The sequence below is a fragment of the Myotis brandtii genome, unplaced genomic scaffold (assembly GCF_000412655.1).
Source record: "Myotis brandtii unplaced genomic scaffold, ASM41265v1 scaffold8, whole genome shotgun sequence".
Taxonomy (NCBI): Eukaryota; Metazoa; Chordata; class Mammalia; order Chiroptera; family Vespertilionidae; genus Myotis; species Myotis brandtii.
Window position 1 is genome coordinate 4503306 of NW_005371219.1, and position 17615 is coordinate 4520920.

Below are 17615 nucleotides of genomic sequence, written 5' to 3' on the forward strand. Positions count from 1 at the left end.
AGTAGTTATTATGTGCTACGTCTATCATTTGATAGCTTGGATGCCTCTAATTTTTTCTCTCCCAGTGCATGAAGCACAGCGTGAATCACATGGTATGAACTAAGTAAATATGTCTTAATTGATTTTTATTTTTAAAGTGCTTTATTCAATAAAATTGGGCCTCCACTATGTCTCCCCATCAACTGGTCTATTATAACTTTTACAGGACTTCACATTGCATAGTGCTAGATAAATTTCTATTGAAGGACATTTTCCTATTATTCACTTTCATGGTAATGAACACTCCTCTACTACCTTCATTAGTTTAGATAATTAAGGAAGCTGATTATTGGAAATCCTATTTTAAATTGAGTTATACAGGGTGGGGCAAAAGTAGGTTTATAGTTGTGAGTATGCAAAATATAGAATTTATTAATTATTGTATTACTTTCCACATGAAAAACTCTCTAGCCAGTGTGTTCCAGTGGTTGTGCATTGACTTATGAACCAGGAGGTCATAAGTCAATGTACAACCACTGGTTTGATTCCCAGTTAGGACACATGCCCAGGTGTAGGCTCCATCCCCAGTGTGGGGCATGCAGGAGGCAGTAGATCAATGATTCTCTCTCATCATTGATGTTTCTATCTCTCTTCCCCTCTTCCTTCCTCTCTGAAATCAATAAAGATATGTTAAACAAACAAACAACTGTAAACCTACTTTTGCGTCACCCTGTATTTCATTTCAACCAGGGAGGAGTAAAGGCCTGTATGGACTATAGATAGTTATTGCTTTTATCGATTCACAGGAAGCTTTCTCATCTCTTCTATGCACCTGCAGCACAGGAGTGGGCAGGACCAAGACTGGCCAAATAGTCCCCTGGCTATAAAGATACAGTTAAAATGTGGGTGTATGAGCTAAATAGGGCCAGAGAATCTTTCTCTGGTTTTGTTACATTGAAATCAAGAGAAATGAATAACTTCTTCCCATTGGGGTTACTGAACAGAGTGATTGTGAATCTGGAACTTCCTTCAGCCATGTTCTTGGGCTACTGATGGGGAGTCTTCATTGTAATAGAGCATAAGGCAGTCCTTTCAAGGAAAGTAAGGCCAAGTATGAAGGAAGGAAGGAATAAGGAGGGAAAGGTTCAGATAAATATTAGATGTTTATTGATCCCCAGATTTAGTCATGCTTAAAGTCAGTGCCTCTCTTGGATTTTCTGGTAACAAGAGTCAATAACTATCTTCCCCCTTTGTTTTCTTATTTGTTTGAATTGATTGTTTGCCACTGAAAGGAATCTAGTTTAAAATTATCTATGGACTATCCAGGTGGCTTAACCCAACCAATTCGGTCAGTTTTAGACAGAGTATACTTTACCAGAATTTCTTTCCCTAAAAGAACTTTCCCAGTTGAGTAAAAAGTCCTCAAATTGAGTAAGTGGTCAACTTTTGTTCCCAAGATTATTTTGAATGTTAAATAAGCCAATCATAAAATGTTCTTACCATTTAGTACCTGGCTCTAATTGTTTAACTGTCATCATCATCTTCTTCATCCTAGGTGTTCACTAAAAGTTATTGAGTTGAAAAATTGCCTGGAAGCCAGAAAGTGGTAAGTCTACATGCTATGCAAGAATATTTTGCAGGTGCCAATTTGGGGTTTAGTCTATAAGACTATAGTATAGGGAACAAAGTGTGCTCCATAAGATTTTTGTTATAAGAAGTCTCCTCTCTCTCTGTTAATATTATCATAATCTTTCCAAATCAGTTACATAAGTATTTGGGGGGAGTTGGCAAGATTTATTTTTACCCAGGAAAACAATATATCACTTTGACTACATACAACAAAAGGAGACAAGAGGTAGCTTATTGATATGGGCTAAGACAAATCCCAAAAGCAAACACAAGCCTACCCTTTTTCATGAGCTGTGGTCCAGATAACCAATAAGATCACTTAAATATATAGATAGATAGATAGATAGATAGATAGATAGATAGATATGGCCAAGTCTGGACTAAAGCAAAAATTTTAAAGGAATTTTAAAGAAAACATGAGAATTGGTCATTAAAATTAACCCTAAATTAAGCAAAAGCTGTTGACATAGCACGTTGAGAAGCATGCATGTCTATCCTCTGACTCAGGAGGTAATTAAAATCAATGCTGGTGAATAAATTAGTTGTAACAGGATAGGAGACAACAGTTACCATAATCTGGGGAAAGAGTTGGTAAAAAAGACAGAAATTGAGACAATTCTAAATCTAAAAATCAACATCTTTTTTTTTTTTTGCCCCAGAGGATGCAAGTTAAAAACATCTTTGTTTTTTCACCCACAATTTTATTTCTGTTCTCACACCCCACCCTCCCCTTTACATGAATATTAAGGACTAAGGCTTTAGCAACAGGCTTTTGGTTGTGAGGGAGGTAGGGGTAAAGGGAAAAGCGTTGTGTATGGCTTTTCATATGTTAATAAGTTGATTCCATGACAACCATTGAAAAAGCAGAGCTGGAAACAAAAGCTGCAGCCAAAGAGAGGACAGTGCTCTTTCCCGGGCGCTGTAAGAATAACAGCCCGGGCTCCCCCCTCTGAAAGGTATCTGATGTCTGCTCGTCAAAGGGCTTTGTTTTAATGGTCCAGAGTCAGTATATAATTGATGCAGAGTTTTATGAGTCCAAATTTTACCCTCAATGATGCTTCCCTTTTAAAAGGTTGGGAATAAGAACCAAAACCAAAAGGCTGTGTCACTGCTTCCAGTCCTATCAGTTCCTATGAGCCTGCACTTCAGTTTAAGCAAAAAGGTCAAGGGCCTTTATCTTTGAGTGTAAGAAAGCGGTTAGTGCTGGGCCATTGGGGCGGGGTGGGGGGCGGGGACTGCAGTGGAAAAAGCTTGCTCTTCTCTCCAGGCAGCCTTTGAATGTGGTGCAGCATGTTATCCCAGTGACATGTTGAAACTATACAGGGTACAACACAGAAGCAGGCCCTGGGACACTGATGGCATTCCTCAGCTTCCTTGACCAATGAGAAGAAATCTCTGCTGGCTGTTTATCCTCCCAGAAACATGAAGTGACATTCTCATGCCAGATTTTCTAATGTCTAGGACAGCTAAGTTTTTACTTTAATTTCAGTAGTCACACATCTCAATTAGCTGTTGCATCATGCCAGCACAATGCATTCCTATATCTAGCCAGTTCTAATACACAGTAAAGGATTGCATTCAGTAATAATGCTGACTTTACTAATTTTCTGTCCAGCCTTGTTTTTCTCTCATGTGTATTACACAGCCTTTGATTGAATTATATTAAATTCCTCTTATTTGTTCCCTTTAAGTAGTTGCCAAAAACTCTGCCATGAGTAACTTGCGATACAGTGTTTTCTCTGTTTGGGTGGACACAAGAGCTTTCATCACAATGGAATGCTTATGGAATTACATATTTCAAAGGACACTAACACAAAAATACAACTTCATTCAGAGTCAGGCACAATGATGAATAGTCATGCCAAAATTATTACTAAAAGAATTTGCAATTTGCTTTTTAAAGTATTGACTTTGGTCTTCACTGTCATTCATGTATTTTTTTCCCATAAACTTCATGAACTTATATGAATCTCACTTTCATACTATTAGTGACTATAGTAGTATTGTTTGATGAAAAGAGATATTGTAGCCATGATAAATCAGAATTTGAAATCTGACAATATTGTTACCAAGAATATATAAAAAATATTACCGTTTCCTTAAAATAATCTTATTTCAAAATGCATATTTTATTTAATATTTACTGTGTGATATTTATCATTGTCCAATATTTTGGTAAAAATCATTGAACCATTGATTCATTCAACAAACTGAATAAGTGCTTATTGTGGACCAGACTGGACTAAATTCTATAAGTACAAAGGTGATAATATGATCACTTTCCTTGAAAAATTCAGTTTAGAGAAACAAATAATTTTGTTAATAGATAGTTATTGCTTTTGTCATTTTTATATCTCATCTCTTCTGAAATTAAGATTTGATGTGTGTTAAGTAGATACACATGATAAAAGATAAAAATAAAATGAATGAGGATGGATAAGTGAAATAGAATCAAGACAGAAAAAGAAAATAAGTGAAACTCTGGGTAGGGGAGCTTTAGATAGACACTGTAAAATCCTGTATTATTTCCAGCAGAAGTATTCCACAGATTTGACCTTGAATTTTTTTAGTAGCCAGTTCAAAGAGTATGTTTACAAAATTCATGGTGTACTTAAGAGCAGAGCCAAAAGAAAGTACAGATGAGTCAAGCTTTTACTTGTATTGAGATGTAAGAGAAATTTCCCTTATGAATATGTGTGAATGGTACATGCTATCAGGTCATGGTGCATTCTCAACAACATTCCTAAAATAAGTGCAATATCAAATCTCATGAATATTTTGTATGCTATTTCTCAGTGCAAAACAGCACAAACAAAACTCAAAGTTCTTAAAATGGCCACAGATCGCTAAGGAAAGGAAAGTAGCCATAGTTGGCTTGACCACAAATAACTGTGCTCTGTACCATACAGCCTTCCTTCCAAAGAAAACACACACACACACACACACACACACACACACACACACACACACACACGCAGTAACCCAAACCTCCCAATTACAAACATTATGGCTACAACTAATTGGTCTCTGGACAGGAGGGGCACCTGACTTTAGAGTAGCTAATGTTTACAAACTGGCTAGTGGCCTACAAGGCCATCTGACAAAAAAGGCTTTGCTCAGAAGGGATGATGGAAGTTGAGAGGAAACAATTGGATGTTTTCTTTTGGAGTGTTTGAAGATAAGAGATGCACAGAGGGAGGCAATTATTTGGAAGTGTGAGTAGGAACCAAAGGGCACAGAGAGAAAAGTTAGGTTGTAAAGGCCAAGAGGCAGCTGAGACAATAAATAGGCACAAAGCAAAAAGAAAACACAGGGTGAAGGATGAGGTGATGGTTTCTTCAGGTCAGAAATGGTATCACAAAGCTTCTGCAGCTGAGCTGGGGTTTGAGAGCTGATCACTGAACTGTGGTGGTTTCTGAATGACATGGCTTGACTCTACTGTGATTCTGCTTTTCCTGAAAGACTTGGCTTTGTGATTATTACTTGAGCTTACCTAAGAACATTGCTGATTTTTGTCATTGTTTGAAGAAATGAAGTAAGTGGCTAATTGCAAAACCTAAAATACACTCATATGAGAAATCCTCCAAGGGAGTAAAAAGTATGGTATAGCCCTAGCTGGTTAGGCTCAGTGGATAGGGTGTCGTCCTGCATACTGAATGGTCCTGGGTTTGATTCCAGTCAAGGGCACATGTTCAGGTTGTGGGCTTGATCCCTAGTGGGGGGCATGCACGAGGCAGCTGACCAATGTTCACTCTCATCATTAATGTTTCAATCACTTTCTCCCTCTCCCTTCCTCTCTGGAAAAAAAAAGTATGGTACAAATATGTAGCTTCTCAAGATAGGGCGTGATCCAAGAAAAAACAAAGTAAATAATATCCTATATAATAAAAGCCTAATATGCAAATCGACCAAACAGAAGAACGACCAGCAGAATGACTGGTCCCTGTGGTGTGCACTGACTACCAGGGGGCAGACACTCAACTCAAGAGCTGCCCCCAGCCTGTAGGCCCCAGGCCAGTCAAGGTGGGTGAGAGTGGAGCCTCCCGATCACCCTGCCAGTCATCCCACAGATTGGCCCTGATTGTGGGCCAGGCCTAGGAACTCTACCTGTGCATGAATTTCATGCACCAGGCCTCTAGTATATTACATATATACATATATTTGCAAAGGTAGGATTTCATGTCCTCCAGGAAATCTTCCATAGAAGGTATTACTATAATTTGTAAATAAATTCGTTATGAGAATTAAATGGCAGCATATCTGGAGTTTCACTCTGGAAAGAATATGGAGTTGATCAAGGGTCAACCTATATGTTTTGCCTATCAACAGACTGGAGGGTAGAGTTGATGTCCTTTTGTAGAAATTTCTAAAATGTGGGTACTTTTCCTCTGTATATAGATGAACTGGTCCACAGTTGGTGGACTAGCACAACATTTGCTAATAAAACAAATCACACTTCCAATCTCAAACATACAGGGAAATACAAGTCTGGAAAACCAAAGCTCCATGTCATAAAGCAGAGCGACAATGATGTTTCCCTGTAAACATTTTAAAGTATGATGAGCAGTGGTTGTTCCCCATGGCTATAACAAAATGTCCACTATATCCTCATAGAATTTTTGGCCTGTTATGGCATTATTAGAAAGAACCAATTGAGCTTTTAGGGTTCAGCTGCCCAAAACAATGGTTTTGGTTTTAGAAATAATATAAATATCAGAGTTCATTACATATTGGAGTCTCTCCTAGTCATCACAGTGATCAACATGGGAGAGGCATGAAAGAGTACTGGGAGAACATGTAAGCAACTCATCAGAACTAGAGGGGATTGGCGCATGACATGAACCATGACAAACATGGGCCACATAGAGAACCCATCAGGCTCTGGCCCTCTGCTGGCAGAGGCCATCCTCCCATTCACACTTCCCAACTTAAAGCCAGGCCGATAGCAGGCTTCCCATTCCTCCCTTTCATTATGCCTGTGGGAATAATTGGAATGCTGGTGTAATCATATGTAGAAGTGGTCAAGGCAGATGAGGGGCTGATGTAAAACCAGTATTAAAGCAGCACATGTGTGATGAAAAGGAGTATCTAGACCAGAGTCATGAACAACACGAACTACTCTAGCAAATTGAGGTTGAACATCAACCAGTAATTCTTAACCAAGATGAACATCAAATCACATATGGAACATTTCAATTTCAGAATTGCTTTGGGTTCTTACCTCCATGCTAGTTGGAATTTACTTTGTATGTTATCATGCTTAACTGTTTAGACAACTATATCTAATATATTTCAAATGGAGGATTAGGCTTTTATTAAGCTCCTAATTTAAAAAAAAAACCCTTCCAAACATTAGGCTTATTTTATTACATGATGATGTTATTTGTTTGTGTCTAGCACAAAATGGGAACAATACCAACAACCACCTGTTAGAATTACTGATTTTATGAAGTATAACGATTGTCAAATATGCCTTTATTATCCTTTCTTATTTTTTCCCTCTTAATTTTCCCTTGATCTGCTGAGTCAAACTAACTAACTTTCAAAAGTAATTAAGACTTCTAAGACTAGCAAGATATTGAGGGGCTGAACTTAACAAGAAAGTTTCCAAATCTTTTTTATATTACTAACTAGAAGCTCAGTGCATGGAATTCGTGCACTGGGGAGGGGGGGAGTACCTCAGCCCAGTCTGCACCCTCTCCAATCTAGGACCCTTTGGGGGATGTCCAACTGCTGGTTTATGCCCAATCCCGGATCAGGCCTAAACCGGCAGTCGGACATCCCTCTCACAATCTGGAACTGCTGGCTCCCAACCACTTGCCTGCCTGCCTGATTGCCCCTAACCACTCCCCTGCCAGCCTGATTGACGCCTAACTGCTCCCTTGCTGGCCCGATCACCCCCAACTGCCTTCTCCTGCCAACCTGATCACCCCCACCTGCCCTCCCCTGCTGGCCTGGTCACCCCTAACTGCCCTCCCCTGCAGGCTTGATTGCCCACAACTGCCCTCCCCTGCCAGCCATCTTGTGGCTGTGGGTGCCACTATCTTTGAGGGCGGGGCAGTCAATTAGCATGTTCCCTCCTTATTGGCTGTGGGTGCCACCACCTTTGAGGGTGTGACAGTCAATTAGCATAGTCCCACCTTATTGGCTGTGGACTCCATCTTTGCAATGGTGTGAGGGTCAATTAGCATATTCCCTCTTTATTAGATAGGATTTGGAGATTTCCTATATTTTAGAAGCTTTTGCACTAAGAAAACTACTAAAAGGTGCTACTTTTCAATTCCCTGATTAGAAATGTTTCTCACCTGTGTCTCCATAGTGGCTATCAAAAGAATGATCTGGTTCTTCATGTTCTAAATGTTTGCTGTTGGGCAAATTTCTTATCTAATCTGACTGTATCTAACTGTAGATGGAATAGTACCTGACATGTAGAGGATTTTTAAAAAGAAAGCATGACATAAAATGAAGTAAACTCCATTCATATATAAGCCATCCATAGTCCTTGACCTAGTAGATGTTTCATAGTTATTTCTCTTTGCCAACCTTTGGTAAGTTGGGTAAAGATAGGACATTGTGAATGCTAACTAGGATTGAACTAAGTCATTCTTTTAGCAGGATACTAGAAATGAATTTTGTTTGGGTCATTGTAGAATGAGCTCCCTTTTGAGATGACTTTTCCAGTCTAACAAGTTTCATGTTTTGAATAAACTGTGGAACTGTGGATCTAAAATTCCAACTATGTTTTTTCCTTTTATTTTGAATCATCTCTATAGATGGAAAGTGGAGGGGAAAATTGAGGCAGCTGCCTGAATAATTCTAGCCAAACCAAAAAGAGACGATAATTGTGTGGTTATTATCAGTGAAAGTGCCCCTTAGCCTAAATTATCTAGATGATTACCACAATGGGTGTTCTACTTTGTGTACAAATACATAACCTTATTATTAGAGAAATGTGAGAAATGGTATTCTGGCCAAATTTTAATTTCAAATTACTCTTTCATGAACTTCCTTGCTTCATTGGTTTAATAGCCTCATAGAGTTACCTCATTCTTTTTCTATCATTTGCTGTACCCTGGCAAAGAAGGAAGTGATGTTTAGTATTTGATGCTGAGTTTCAAAACAAAAGATGACTATGCTTTAAAAATATTTTCTAGGGGTCTAAGCTGGTTACATTTCCCTGAGAAGCTAATAATACTCAAGGTGATGGGAAGACTTTGAGATCTCAATCTCTGTGTTTCATGAATTTCAATATGTACTCTAAATAAATAAACACCACAGTTATTTTTAATATATATACATATACTAGAGGCCAATGCACAAAATTCCTTCCCCCGGCTGCTGGCACCGGCTTCCCTCTGGCACCGGGACCTGGGCTTCCCTTGCAGCCCCGGCTTCATCCAGAAGATTCTCCGGAAGGATGTCCAGTCTAATTAGCATATTATGCTTTTATTATTATAGATATGTATATATATATATATATGTAAAGTAATCAAATAAATAGAAATCTATGTAGCTTCTCCCCAAATAAAAACATTTAAGATTATCTATATAATAGCTAAAACTTCTGAATTAAAATAAAAAATACTATCAAATATTTGGATATTGTATCTACAAAATATTAAACATGTGGTATTTTTAAATATTCAATAATTTGCAACTATTATAGATAGAGCACCCAAATGTTAGACTCAAACATCAATAAATGTGTTTTGTAGGAGATGTCTGCCAAAAATAAGGGTATTTCAAGATAGCAAGCTCTGTGGAAGATTCTAATTAGTTATGTAATGAAGTTTTACAAGACGTGGGTGCCTAACATAGAAAGGCACTTCAAAATACAGAGACATGGTTTGGTTTATTAGAACAAGGCTTATACTATGACTTACAAAACCTGGGGTTATCCACTAGTGAATTGTGGGACTTTGAAAAAAACACTTCCCTTGTACCTCAGAACTGTTGCTTTTGGTGTCATGGTTATGAAAGTGGGGCCCTGGGGTCAGAATGGAGGCCAGCTGCCTGAGTTTGAACCCCAGCTCTTCATCTTACTAGTTGTTTGATCGTCAGAAACTTACCTAAACACTTTGCACCTCAGTTTCTTCACCTATAAAATGGGGCAAATATAATAATAGTACCAGTCTCAAATATTTTCTGTGAGTCTTACGGGATTGTATATATGTGAAGCATTTAAAATGATGACTTTGGACACACACACATTTTTACACTTGCACAAGAGAGCTTCAAAAACAGGAAAGCTAAAGGAAAAGCTAAAACAAAAAGCTAAAGACTAAGGCAGAATAAAGAAATGACAAAAAACTCTGAGGTGCCTCAGAGTCCCATAAAGCAGCAGGAGTGAAGCCCCAGCACCATAAGCAATTTTCAAGCCTCTGCTTGCATACATTTGCTAAAGTCCCATTGATCAAGGCAAGTCACATGGCCATTCCCAAATGCAAGGAGTGAAAAGATAACCACCGTCTCATGCTGGTAGAGGCAGTAACATCATATTGCAAAGAAGAGTTCATGCAGGGAAGAGGGGAATCTGTGATCATTTTTTCAGTCTACCGCAACTAAGAAGCAATCTATTGATGTGGAGGGTGCAATTTATTTTTATAGAGAAAATAAGAGAGTGTTGGTTATTCAGGCTAGTCTGTTAAGTAAAAATTAGACAAGAGAGCTTCCATCTATTTGTTATTATATTGGCTCCTCAAAGGAGAAACAATTGCTTACCTTTTTTACTCTCAGTTAGAAATAGGGAAGGATTTTGTTACATTAAAAACCCAAAATTGCAGACTACAGTAAAAAAAAAAAAGGTTGTTAAATAAAAAACATTGATATTAATTTTCTATGCAGCATGTTTAACCAAAATAGATTATATAACCCAAAACTTCTGAAAATCAGGAAAAAAATGATAAATAACAATAAAAATGTGGGGGGAAAACTTACCTTAATAGTTATTTCACAGAAGAGAAAACTCAGAGACATGAAAAAAACTCAATCTCATAGGACACTGAGGAAATGCAAGTTGAACTTTCAATCAGATACCATTTCAACTCTAAAGATTGGACAAAATTAAAAGGCCAGACAATAATGAATATTGTACAGGATATGAAGCAATACGACATCATATATTTTGGACAGGAAATGGTATAAATAGTTTGGGAAAATGAGTTGGCACTATTTTGTAGTATTAAAATGTGCATATCCTATGACCCAGAAAATCACTCCTAGATAAATAGAGTAATTTCCACTCATGCACACCAGGAAACATGTACAATAATGTTCACAGCAGCAATGTATATAAAAGTAAATATCTGGAAACAAATTAAATGTTTATTGACATGAGCATATATGAAATATTTTTTATCCTTTTTTATACCATGTTAATTATATAGCTGTGAAAATCAATAAATTGCCACAAATATGAATGTGAGTGAAAAAAATCTATTTGCAACAGGATAAAAACAGTGTGAGTATTTAAATGTTTTTTTTCAAATATACAACCCATGCAAAAACAATGTTGCTTAAGGATACATGTATATGGCATAAAAATCCTATATAATAAAGAGCTAGTATGCAAATGGTTGTCACACCCTTGCGCCCTTGAACCGGGGCTGGGGGACCTGAGGCCACACCCCCTGCCCCAGCGCTGGGGCTGGGGGACCTGAGGTCGCACCCCCTGCCCCGATGCCGGGGCCAGGGCACCTGAGTCCAGGCCAGGAGACCTGAGGCCGTGCCCCCCACCTTGGTGCCAGGCTGGGGGACCTGAGACTGCACCCCCCACCCTGCGGGGCTTAATGGGGGTGGGGCTGGCCGGGTCTGGGTTTTGCATGATTTCGAGGTGTGCATGGGTGGGCGGGGACTTGACTCTGGGTCCCGCGGCGTGCCCCAGACTCTGACAGGAGGGAGATTTTCATATACATTTTATTAATTTTTTTTTCATCTCTGACACTTCTATTATAGAGAAAGGGCAAATAGCAATATTAAAATATTTCCTCTAATTAATTCCCTTTTAAATGTGCACAAATTTCGTGCACCAGGCCACTAATACTGAATAAAAAAGCAATGATAGACAAAAGTTTCAGGATAGTGGTGTGGGGTGGCAAGATGGGATACATGAAAATGTTAATGATAATGCAGTATTTCATTGTATTATTATTTTTTATACCTTACATATGTGATATGTATTCTTTGGTATATATGTATACTTTATAATTTTAAGAAAGAGGATAGTACCAGCCAACATATTTAATGGTTAGAACGTTGGCCCTAGACGGAAAGATTGCACATTTGATTTCCAGCCCAATCATGTAGGAGGCAACCAATTCTTTCTCTCTCTCTCTCTCTCTCTCTCTCTCTCTCTCTCTCTCACACACACACACACATCTTCCCATCCTCCCTTCCACTCTTTTTAAAATCAATGGTAAAAATATCCACGGGTGAGGATTAACAAAAAAGGAAGAAAGAAAGAAAGAAAGAAAGAAAGAAAGAAAGAAAGAAAGAAAGAAAGAGAATGGTGGCATGTGGGCTAATATCACTTATATTTTAATTAGGACTTCTCAAAATATTCCACTAAGCATCCATTACTCCTGAGGGTCTGGGGATGGAGTCAAACCCCTTGCTTATTTATTTATTTATTATTTTCTTTATTGATTAGGGTATTACATATGTTTCTTTATCCCCCCATTGCCCCCCACCCCCTTGCTAATGCCCTCACCCCCCTAGTGTCTGTGTCCATTGGTTACGCTTATATGCATGCATATATGTCCTTTGGTTGATCTTTCCCTCTTCCCCGCACCCTCCCCTGCCTTCCCTCTGAGGTTTGATGGTCTGATCAATAATTCTCTGTCTCTGGATCTGTTTTTGTTCATCAGTTTATGTTGTTCATTATATTCCACAAATGATTGAGATCATATGATATTTATCTTTCTCCAACTGACTTATTTCGCTTAGCATAATGCTCTCCAGTTCCATCCATGCTGTTGCAAATGATAGGAGTTCCTTCCTTTTTACCACAGCATAGTATTCCATTGTGTAGATGTACCACCGTTTTTTAATCCACTCATCTGCTGATAGGCACTTAGGCTGTTTCCAAATCTTAGCTATTGTACTAGTAAATTGTGATGCTATGAACATATGGGTACATATATTCTTTCTGAGTGGTGTTTCTAGTTTCTTGGGGTATATTCCTAGAAGTGGGTTCACTGGGTCAACTGGAAGTTCCATTTTTAGTTTTTTGAGGAAACTCCATACTGTTCTCTACAGTGTCTGCACCAGTCTGCATTCCCACCAGCAGTGCACGAGGGTTTCTTTTTCTCTGAATCCTCACCAGCACTTGTCATTTGTTGATTTGTTGATGATAGCCATTCTGACAGGTGTGAGAAGGTACCTCATTGTCATTTTGATTTGCATCTCTCAGATGATTAGAGACTTTGAGAATGTGTTCATATGTCTCTTGCCCTTTTGTGTGTCTTAAAACCCCTTGCTTTAAGCACAGAATACCTTTGAGTTCTCCAGTGACATTTAAAAATTTGATCATTAATTTTGCATTCTATTCTATAATATATTAGTGATTGTTTTAAAATAAAGCCATTACCATAAAAATATGGTAGACTTGAAGTTCTAAGAAAATGAATCATTTAATTCTATGGTTTTGAGGATTCCCCAGCAAATATTTCAATGGTAAATACAGGTTTGCTAAAGGTTTTTAACTCTGTGGTTTTTATAGTACAACATAAACCAAAGTGGAAAGCCTTAAAAAGGAGAAACAAAAAAGGTATTATGTATGTGTCTTTATCCCCCTATTACCCTCCTCACCTCCCCCCCAATGCCACCCGCTCATGCCATAGTCTTGAAGGTATCAATGGAAGATAGACCGTCACTTGTGTATATCACTTATCATGTCACAGACTACACTATATTATAATTGTCTGTTTCATTGGCTGCCTGCCCTCCTAGAATATAAGCTTCTTCTGGTCAGGGTTGTTCATTTTCCTATCCTTGCACCCCAGCAAAATGAGTAGCACATAGAATGCCCTGTAGAACCCCCTGGCTCTCAATAATAGCAAGTTATGGTTTGTCAGTTTGGCTGTAGAGGACAAATCCTGGTGTAGGGAGGTTGCTAGCATTAAGAAAACCAACATATTCTGTAAACTGGTCCTTTCCTTTGGGGTCTCATTAGTCATAGGTGCCCCTTCTTTGTTGGCCTCAGGAAGCACCACAGTCTCCTTAACTCTTACTGAAATAAGTGAACATGGGACTGTCCCTAGTGACACAGAGTGTGACTAGCGGCCTTTAACAAAACTTTCTTAAGTGTAGTGGACAACAACAGTATAATCTCTGCTCAGAGAGGAACGTACTGACGTGCTCTCCAGTCACCAGTCCAAATTGGTGCTTTACCACCTTGCCTAACTCTCATTCTGACTTCAACATGGCAGTGGCCATCTCTCTCCCACCACCCCACCTAAACTTTCAAGAATATCTAGATTCTAGGCTCAAGAGAATGTGGTTGCATAAGAGAAAGAAATCCAGTTTATCCGCTGTCTAAATTCTGTCTTTGAAGTAAAAAATTTCAGTTTTATGATCCACATCATTTCATTATTATTAACAAAAGGATCACTTCCTACCTTCAATAGATACCAGCTCCAACAGGACCATCACACAGGGACATAAATGTTTAGCATCAGTGTGAGAAATGGCTCACCTGTCCAAATTTTAAATGATGGACTAGGAAACAGAAGCACGGTGAAATGAGACTTTTAATAACACTCTCGAGAGCCCATTGTACAGGAACACATGTGGGGCAGGGAATTAGCCTATTTATTTAGACCCTCCTCCGGTTCCTCATTGGCTGAGTAGTATTTGGTCACCTATTCCCTAATAGGTCGTCTAGGTCTTGTTGTCTCCCATTGGGTTATTTAAAAAATGGGCTGGGGACTTTTCTAGTTGCCTCCACCTCCCTTTGTCTAGAGGAATCTTCCTAGGACACGTGCTATCAGCCACATGTACAGCTCTCATCCTCTCCCCCCACCCCCACATCCTGTGTGCTCTGGGGAAATTTAGTAGTCGCCTGGCCACATGCTGCTTCTTTTCTATGAATATAAATCAGAGGCATGTTTCTTACAATCAGTACAAGAGATAGAGCAATTTGGGGAATAGTAGGTGCTGGGATGGAACATGGCAAGCAGGGTTGGGAGGGTGCATTTTCCATAGAGGTGGTTTAATAAATGTTTGTTGAATAAATGGAATAAAGGGCCAGTGAAAATTCTTGGAGTATACTTTGATGAGAAGAAGATGCAAAAGACAACTGAGAAATGAAAACATAGGAAGAAAAATAAGCAACCCAATTTTTATAAAACAGAATAAGATTGATCAATTATTTTTCATTGCCAACTCTTTTTGAAACTTAGTTGGATGTTATTCCATTAATAGGGTGTGCCAACCTTCTGATGGGCCTTTTACATAACCTAGTGAAACAGCACTATAAACAGGAAGGCAGTTCACAATGTTTGCTAAGGGAGAAAGAGGTTCTAGGCACACCAATTTGGATGTTTTTCAAGTTTGATGTGTCTATGTTTACTTCAGAAGTCTGAATGCATGAACAATTAAGAGGGCTCTCCTTGGATTCAGCCTGCTTATGTCAAATGAATAGAAATGGACACATCACTTAAGATTTATAAAAAATAGAAATGGGGAATGATAGAAAATCTGGGTAGAAAAATTGTTCACCCAACAAGCATTTATTGTACATTTATATATGAAATACTGTGCTGGGTTGTAAGAATACACAAATTATTTAGTCACATTCTCCTATTCCTAGTAGCCTGGCATCTAATGAGATAAAAAGTAATATAGATCATGTAGGCTATTTTAAACATAAAGAACCTCAAAAGAGGTTTATGTTTACAAAACAACAAAAACCACAGGAATATGCTATAATAAGATTTATCAAATCAGAATACCTCATGCCTCATTTTATTGAGCTTCACTATATTGTGCTTCACAGACATTGGAGCAAGTATCTAGTGCTTTTTTTAAGCAATAAAGTATTTTTAATTAAGGTATGTATGTTGTTTTTTTAAAAGACTATAGTATAGTATAAACATAACTTTCATGTGAACTGAGAAACCACCTCTTTTGGTTCTATTAATTTGCTAGAAAGGCTCATAGAACCCAGGGAAACTCATTTACTCATTAGATCACCAATTTATTGCAAAGTATATTAAAGGATTCAAATCAATAGCTAGATGAACAGACATAGAGTGAGATCCCAAACAAAGGGGCTTGGGTCTCAGCACAGTGTCATGAAGCATCCTGGTGCTCCAACATGGAAGCTCTTCCAAAAAGAACTAACAAATTGTGGGTTTTTTGGGGGTTGTTATGGAGGCTTCATTACATAGTCATGTTTGACTGAGTTATTGGTCATTGGTTATTGGCTTAACCTCCAGCCCCTCTCCCTTCCCCAGAAATCAGGGGGGTGGAAATGAAAGTTCCAATCTTCTAATTATCTGGCAGCCAACTCCCCACCTTTGGGAGGGGTATAAATTTCACCTTCATTAACACAAACTGAGACTGAGAACTCCCATTGCTCAGAAAATTCCAAGGGGTTTGAGGGCTGTGAGCCAGCAACTGTGAATGAAGACCAAATATGCCTGAGAAATATAGTTTGGTCATCCTATCTAATAAAAGGCTAATATGCAAATAGACCAAATGGTGGAATGACCAGTCGCTATGATGCACACTGACCACCAGGGGGCAGATGCTCAAAACAGGAGCTGCCCCCTGGTTGTCAGTGTGCTCCCACAGGGGGAGTGCCACTCAGCCAGAAGCTACAGTGCTAAGGAACCCCTGGGGGATGTCCGCCTGCCAGCTTCATGGGGAGCGGGCCTAAGCCAGCAGGCGGACATCCCCTGGAGGCTGGGCTGAGGGGGACCCCCCCACCCCCGTGCACAAATGTCGTGCACCAGGCCTCTAGTCTGAATATACATATAAAACCACGATATTGCAACAAAGCAATTGGAGATGGAGAGGAAGAAAAGAATGAGAAGCCTAAAGTTACAAAGAGAGAATTTACAGTATCTTATCCTTATTGGTGTAAAGAATCATGATATTGGGGTAATGATTCCCTGGAAGTATATAGCAAAGTCCAAATATGTATGTGGGTGAAAGAGTCAAGAGCAGAACTGGCAAGAAGAGCAAAATGCTGAAAAAGTGAGCATGAGATAGGCGAAGAGCAAACTGCAAACACTTCAGACTAAAACTTTTATAAAAGTTTGGACTGTCTGAACTGTAACATCAGTGGACATGTTTGCTTTGCTAGTGAAATGATAGTACCAACCTATAATTAGTATATAAATAAATACCTTTTATAATTTCACTTGTCAAAAGTTAAATTTGGAATATGGCAGAAAGTACTTGGGGTTAAATGTACACGTAAGGGGTTATTATAATTTCACTTTCATAGGGTCTCCCCCCCCCCAATATGAGATAGAAGAAAAGAAAGCCAAAATTAATCTTTTCATAAGTGATGAAAATACATACTAATTCATTCTATATCCATTCATTAAATGCTTGTTATGTGTAAAGCATTGTTCTGGACTAGAAAATTACTGTGCTATTATGTTACTTTAATTTTTCTTAAGCATTAAAGCATTTTTATGTCTTTCACTTGTTTTTTATAAAGACAAGGATATAGAATGAATTAGTCACATTATCTAAAAGATCTGTTTTATTCCCAGTAAAATCCTACCTAACTACCTTTAAAATAAAGCAAACACCCTAGCCTTCTATGTGCATGTGGCACGCATACTACTCATGCTTTTAAACTTTTGGGGCCAGTGAATGGTAGCAGGTAGAGCTAGTTTCCTACCAAAGGCCATCTTCTTTTTCTTCCTTACTGAAAGAACCCTGATTAATCAGGAAAGCAATGTTCCCAATGAAAAACATTGAAATATATTTTTATTGATTTCAGGGAGGAAGGGAGAGGGAGAGAGAAATAGAAACATCAATGATGAGAG